This window comes from Gossypium hirsutum, chromosome A09 (assembly GCF_007990345.1).
Source record: "Gossypium hirsutum isolate 1008001.06 chromosome A09, Gossypium_hirsutum_v2.1, whole genome shotgun sequence".
NCBI lineage: Eukaryota > Viridiplantae > Streptophyta > Magnoliopsida > Malvales > Malvaceae > Gossypium > Gossypium hirsutum.
In genome coordinates, this window is record NC_053432.1 from 50,949,809 (window position 1) to 50,957,531 (window position 7,723).

The following is a 7,723-nucleotide window of genomic DNA, read 5'->3' on the forward strand; positions in this document are numbered from 1 at the left end:
TCGCACATATATCTAATCAACTTCTGTGTAGTGGCCTTGTCTTCTTAGTGTCACGACACTGCAGTTGTCCCTTGTCTTCTAAGCTTGAAAATAGTGTTCTAGACACTAAATAAAGTCATTAGATCATCCCTAGGCCCATAATGTCCCATTATGTCATTACATAAGTCAAAATTGCGTAAAAACGCTTATTTTACATAAATTAAACACAAAGAAATAAAAATCAAAAATGAAATAAACATATAAAAATGCTATAAAGCAAGCTCATTTGATACTGGAAAGACCTTAATTTGCCGCAATGGATTGTGGTAGATCAATAGTCTTTAAGAATAAATAGAAAACAAAAAAAAAATCTAGTGTAAACCTATTCTAAAAATGAAAAGAAATGAAAAAGAAAACCTAACCTAAAACTATGAAATTAAAGAAAGATGTTCAGGCTAAAAAATCTGTCTTCCAAAACTTATAAATTAGTATTTATAGTATACTAGCATTTAACCTAAAATTGACCATTATGCACTTAAATGAAAGAAATACTTAAGCTTGTTTGGACACAAAATTGCCCTGTAATTTTCCACCCTTTAGGTGGCGTTATATCGCGACACCCAAAACAGTAGCTAAGTTGGGGTTTTGGGGGTCTTGGTGTCATGATACCATTGAAAAAGGACTTAATTTCTTCACTTTAGCACCTTCAGGGACATCATGACTTCCATGGAATTTGTGTTGTGATACTCACTCTAAATGACGCTCTCATCGAGTTTGGGCCCTTATTGTCTCATTACACCAACTTAATCACATTGTTAAGTTCCCCATGACAAGTTTGGCCATTTTGGGTCTCAAACGAATGTAAAACTAAACAAAATTTTTTATTAATGCTTAGAACTAAAAATCAACAAGAACATATAAAAGACACTTTAATTTCTTGAGAATAAGCTCCTCAAGTGTATTGAAGAGTCTAATTTATCAAATTATGACAAATCAATGATAAAGAAGTGGTGATCACAAATGTGACCATAGTTACTAACATAGATGAAGTAGTCATTGCAGTTTAACAAAAAACCACAAGATTTATTGGCTAGTAAAATGAAGGTTACTATTTAAGAAAAAGGAAAACAAAGGCCTTTCCTAATCCCAAAAGGATTTACTCAAATCAAGATGGCATTCAAGGCAGACTCTGATGACAGTGTTCCTATCAAGAAACTGATGCTTCATAATATGGTAAAAACAAAGAGGCCTAATGTGCCTCTCTCACCAAAGTAGCCCGCTAATAGCTTGAGAGATGTTGATCCTCGAAAGTATTTCGAGAAAGAAAGAAAGCAATATGAAGAAGAGCTTCTACAAACCTATGAAAAATTTTACATCACCATTGCTAGTGCCAAAAGATATGCTTTATTGACCAAGAATAATATTATCGAGGAGTAGAATATTGATGAGAAAACTTTGGTGATCGTGCCATCGATTCAATTCTGGAGAAGAATGATTTAATTATCTCTTTTTGATTTTTCAAGCCATATGTCAAGCAGGTAGTACTAGCGTTTTATGCCAACCTATTTCAAACCATTGATAACCACATTGACAAGTTGCATCACAAGGTATATGTGTGAGGCAAATGGTACAAGTTTGGTCTTGCACAAATCAAACACTTACTCCACCATTCTTGTACCAACGATGTGAAATTTAGGGAATCTAAAGACATTATTACGACTTAGATCATAAATGGAGTTCACCTCACATGGCCTGTTGGTTTAAAACATCACTTATCAGCCTTAGAACCAACTTATGCTACACTCTATGCCATAACCAAGAGGAATTGGCTGCCCAAGAACCAAAGGCATAATGTGACCAAGAAGATGGTTGCTTAGCTAATGAAGGTGGGAGTAGGAATCTAATTTGATATTGACGACTTGATCTTCACAAAGATATGTCGCCATGCTAAAAATGTTTACAGTAAGCTTAGTCTTCTTTATCCATCTCTTATATTCCAAATCTTGTTTTTGCAAAATGATAAAATTATCAAGTCTACTGAGAAGTATGACAAGATTCCTCCAAAACTAAAGTTCTATCACAAGTGTTTAAAAGGGAGGCATCCTCCCTTAGACCTTGGCAATGTGCAAGAGAAAGAAACCTTTACTGAAGACGCAACAGTGCTTGAAAATATTGGTACAATGTAACAACTCATTTTTCAGTGGTTTTAGAATCCTTTTTCCAATGATCGAGTCCATAAATATTTAATATTTACAAGTCTAATTTAGAAGTATCTCCCTTAATTTTATTAAATTGATAGTCAATTAAGGTATAATGATTAAATTATAAAAGTGACAAAAGTTTAATCACTATAGGTTTTTAGTTTCTCAAAAGTTAAAAGGACTTATTTAAAAATTAAGCCAATGTTTTTAAATGGCAGTTAGACCATATGTGATATAATGAACGGTTATTGTGTTAGTTTTTATTAATTATATTGATAAATTAAAATTTAAAGCATTTTAATATGTTAAAAACATAAAATAAAAATTACCATCTTTCATTTTTTTTCTTCCATCGAAAATACTAAAGAGAAATCCAAGAAGCCATTGTTTTAGTTTCAAGCTTTTCGACCATTGCATGCAAGTTGATTAAAAGTCAATTTTTCATAAATTTTATGTTTCTAAAATCGCGGGAGCTCGATTTAGCTAATCCTTGTTTTATTTTCAAAACTGTTAAAGTTTCTAAAGGTTTCCATTGATGAATACTTGACGAAATTGGGGTTAATTTATTAGATTTTAAGCTTAGAAATGAAAATGGATACTTTGTAAAGATTAATTGCTATTTTTTAATATAAGGACTAAAGTGTAAATATTTAATCTATTTTTATAGATATTAGGGGGTTGCAAAAGGATGAAATTGAGATCGGTTTTGAAATCAAAGCTCAAGTTTGAAAGTTATAGTAGTGTTTGTTTTTGGGACTAAATTGAATAAAATGCAAAACTTTAGGGAACAATCTAGAAATGAAATTGAACTATCATATGCATAAAATATAATGTTATAAAGTATTTGGAATTGATAAATTGAAATGAATTATCATATAGATCGGGAATTGAACTAACCGAAAGATAATCGAGGAATGGAAAAAATTAGAGATTAGTCCTCGACATCTTGTTATTGTAGTTTCTACCAGGTAAGTTCATATGATGTATTGATATGTAATAGTAATTTAAATATGTTTGAATTATGAATTTGTTTGTGTGTAATTGTAATTTTGAATTGGTTACAATTTGGTATAAAAAGGTGAGACATGGACTAAATTATAAAGAAACGGTAATATGTGTTATTTGTGCCTTAGCAAATATGAAATTATTGTATGATGGGATGATATGTATATGACGACACTATAGTGATTTAAATGTTACAAATATAGTATTAATGCTTCTGTGAACTTAGTAAACGATTAGGATACGATTAGCATGCCAATAGGGTTATTTGTGTGCTTGTATGGGTTCAACACTTTAATTCTCTTTGATCAACACTTCAATGCTCTTTGATAAGCATTTCAATACTCTTTGCTTAGCACTTCAGTGCTCTCTGTTTAGCACTTCGATGCTCTTTGGTATGGTGTAGTTACTCGTGTATCTGAGTTTATTTACTAGAGTTCATCGGCTAAATGATTAGTGTAAAAGAGAAATGAAAATTAATTGATACAAATTTTATGTTCAAAATGGAAATTTGATGTTTTGATATCACAAATAGAATTGAATTGTGAATTTTATGTGAATTGTACTAAATTGGATAGCGTATTAAATATTGCATTGTTATATAAGTTGGTTATGTGACAACTCAACTTATAGTTGTGAAATGTTATGTCAGGAAAATTGTATCAAGTTAATTAGATTGTTATGTTTAATTATAAATTAAGGTAAGTTATTTGTTTTAATGCCTATGAACTTACTAAGCTTGAAATTTTTACCTAGTTGTTTTTCCTATTTCTATACATTGTCAGTTTGCGGAACTCGTCAATAGGATCACCTTGAAGCTCACACTATCTTGCTATTGACTCAATAGGCTTTTGCTCATTTAAGCTCGATTATGTGGCATGTACATAGGTGTTATAGTTATATGAGTTTACTTTGGCTAGATAGTTGTTTTAAACTTGGTTAATGTTTGATTTTGGAAAACTAATGTCCATATATAGAATAGCGTATGTTTTGGTAATATGATAAAGCTCTAAATGTGACATTTGAATGCCAACTTTGTGGATAAAATGGTATGATTAACGATAATTTTGAATAGTTATATGGCATGGTTAGATAGATTGAATTTGATCTAGTTGAATTGTTTAGTTTTGATGCCAAAATTGTGGTAGGTTGAAATGAATGTTTGGATTTGGATAAATGGCATGCATTTGGCTTGTAATTGGTATGATTTTATGTAGGAGAAATTTTGTACTGATGCACTAATTGTGTAAAATGGTATAGTTAGTTGAAAGAGGTACCAAAAGGCCTATTTTGTGCTAAAAACAGAGTTCACATCGTGACGTCAAAAGATGATCATCGCAACGAGATCTGGGTTTTGGACCATGGTGTGACGGGAAACCCCGTCATCACAATGAGGCAAAACAAACGATCACGTCGTGAGGAATTAATCATGTCACAATGTCGTTCTGAAATTTTGAAAATGTTGCAATTTGGTCCTAATGTGATTCCATGTTAATTTTAGAGCATACATAAGTTCGTATAAAACTCGAAAAAGATTTTGTAATGAAATTTATTATTTGTAATGATGGTTTTGTATGATTTATGTTTATATTACATGTTATTTGACCATAGTTGCTTCAGCAACGGTTGTAGCATCCCGTATATCAGACCTGGTGATCAAGTTGGGCAAGGGGTGTTACACACAAATTCTAGCACAGTTCCTAGTTCCTCAAGCACATTAGCTTCTATTTTGTCAGGGTTTCCTCAAGTTTCTTTTGGATGAGATTGCTACCAATACGAGATAGATCGAGGACCTTAAAGTATGCAACAGTAAACTATTGGCCATGAAGTTAAATATCTTGGCTAGGCAGCTTCAGTGATCCCTTTGCAATCATTGAACTAAAAAGGGTAACCGTGAGTGAGTATGATGCAATATGAAGTTTTTTAGTAACAATAACCACATCTTTTTGGGCAACAATAATCACAAACTTAGGATTCCAATTCTCGTCAATACAGTGTGGTGATTCAATCAATCCAATAATTTTGTCTCTTGCCCTTACATGTTTTGGATAACGTTAACAAGCTTATATTTTTGTTTTTATTGTGTTACTATTTTCATGTATGGTTAAAGTACTTTGAGATGAAGTAAATAAAGATTTTTTGATTGAGGGGGTCTTTTAGGGAGAATGTGTAACTATAATGATTTTATTTTTTCTGTATATGTTTTGTTCAAGAATTTCCAAAGGGGGAGATTATTGACACATTTGAAGGCAAGGAAAAATTTTGTGGTTGTTTCTGTGGCTGAAATAATGGCCACAACTTGAGGCATTGTTTCATTGCCATACTTGCCTACTTTCAAAGTTGGCATATTTTAGAAAAAAAGCATTGGGCTATCTGTTTTGAAGATATTTGGATGAGTTAGATCCCAAAACATGGAAACCAATTGAGTTGAAATTGAAGACTTGAAGATTGGTTACTTGCGGAATAAGTAAAGTCACTTTTCTATATGTGAATACATTGATTACAATAACTCTTATGGAATTATTATCCTATGCTTATTTTTAGCTTTACTTTATAGAAGAGTGGTTAGATTATTAATCTTATCTAAGCAAAACTTAAGTAGTATATAAAGTTAAGTTTTATCTAGGTTAAAGGATAATCGAAAAAAAATGAGATATAAAGAGAGCACAAATTTGTTCAAGTTAGGAACATTTTATGTGTGCATTATTTTTGTACAATGGAAAGGTCACTAAATTGGTGAGAGTTAGACTGATGCAAAGACTTAAATCATTGTTTGTACCATGACAAAGATAGTGGATCATTGCATTGGGCAAGGCCTTGCAGACGTAAATTGAGGTTGAATTGCGTAAACAATCTCGGTGTTCATCTTTACATTTTTGCACTTTTGATTTCATGGTTTAAGTTGTTTTCACAGTTTCAATCACTATTTTAACCATAATTTCTATTTGCAAAGTAACTACCCCTTCTTTTCTTCACATGTTAAAAGCTTGCACCATGCACATGCTTAAAGTTGATAAAATAATCAAGTGAAACCTACTTATTGCATGCATGAAAATCACAGGAAAGTTTTTGTGTGTAACAGCCTGCTTTTCAGTGGTGTTGGAAACAACAATTTTGGAACCACATTTTTGATGATCGAGTTCGTAAATATTATTATTTGATATTCACGATATTAGTATAGAGGTTAATTAAAGTTTGGTCCATTAATTTTGTCATTTAGATAGTTAATTAAGGTAAAATGATTAAATTGTAAAAGTGGTAAAAGTTAATCGTTACGGATTTTTAATTTACTAAAGGACCAATTAAGCATTTGAACCTTTTCTTATTGTTGGTTAGTGGGATTTGGGGGTGGAATCCACTAACTTTGCATTATATTATGATATCAATATATTAACTTAATAAAATATGATTTTTGTAAATTAAACTAATTTAATTAATATTAATGTAAGTATAAATAATAAAACAAATGTTGTCATCTTTATTTTCTTTTCTCCTCCACCATATGAATAAAAAGAAACCTAAGAAGCCATTTTTTTTATGTTCAAGCATTTCAGCCATTTAAATTGGTAAGTACACAAGTCTATTTCTTGTAAATTTTATGTTTTAGAGGTACTATGAGCTTGATTTAGCTAGCATGTGTTCCAATTTGTAAAATCATTAATGTTTTCAAAAGTTTCCATTGTTGAATACTTGATGAAATTGGTGTTAATCTGTTAGATTTTAAGGTTAGAAATGAAAAAAGGACTAATTTGTAAAGTTTAATTACTAGTTTTTGAACATAGGGAGTAAAGTGTAAAAAATTTGAAATCGATGTTAAATTTATGTAATTATAGATAATAAGGGATGTAGCAAGATGAAATTGAGATTGGTTATGAAATTGATGCTCAAATTTAAAAGTAATTGTGATTTCAGTTTTAGGGACTAAATTGAATAAAAATATCAAACTTTAGGGAACGTTTTAAAAATGAAATTAAAATGACTTATTTTTAAAATAGGTTGTTATAAGATGTTTGGAATTGATAAATTGAAATGAATTATCATATAGATCGAGATTTGAATCAATCGGAGGATAATCGAGGAAAAGGCAAAATAATGGATTAGTCCTTAATGTCTTGGTTGTTGTTGATTTAACCAGATAAGTCTATATGGCATGATTGTATTTAAATTTTTATATAATTTCATTATGAATTGATGTATATTAGATAGTAATTTGAATTGTTTGCAATTTGGTACAAAATGTGAGATATAAACAAAATCGTAAAGAAATGATTAATTGAATACAATGAAAAAAAATTAAGATAACTAATTAATTGATAGCTGATTATGATTTATCGAATCATATTGGTATGCACTTGATTTATTATCGAGATAGAGGACTAAATTGAAAATCGGGAAACCTGGTGAAATTATGAAATTGGCTTGAAATTGAGACGAATCATGCTATGCTATGTATGAAATGATATCTTGGTTTATGAATTGGTGATATTGAGATCGATAAAATGAGAATCAAACTCATAATAAAATTGAATTATTGGTTACGT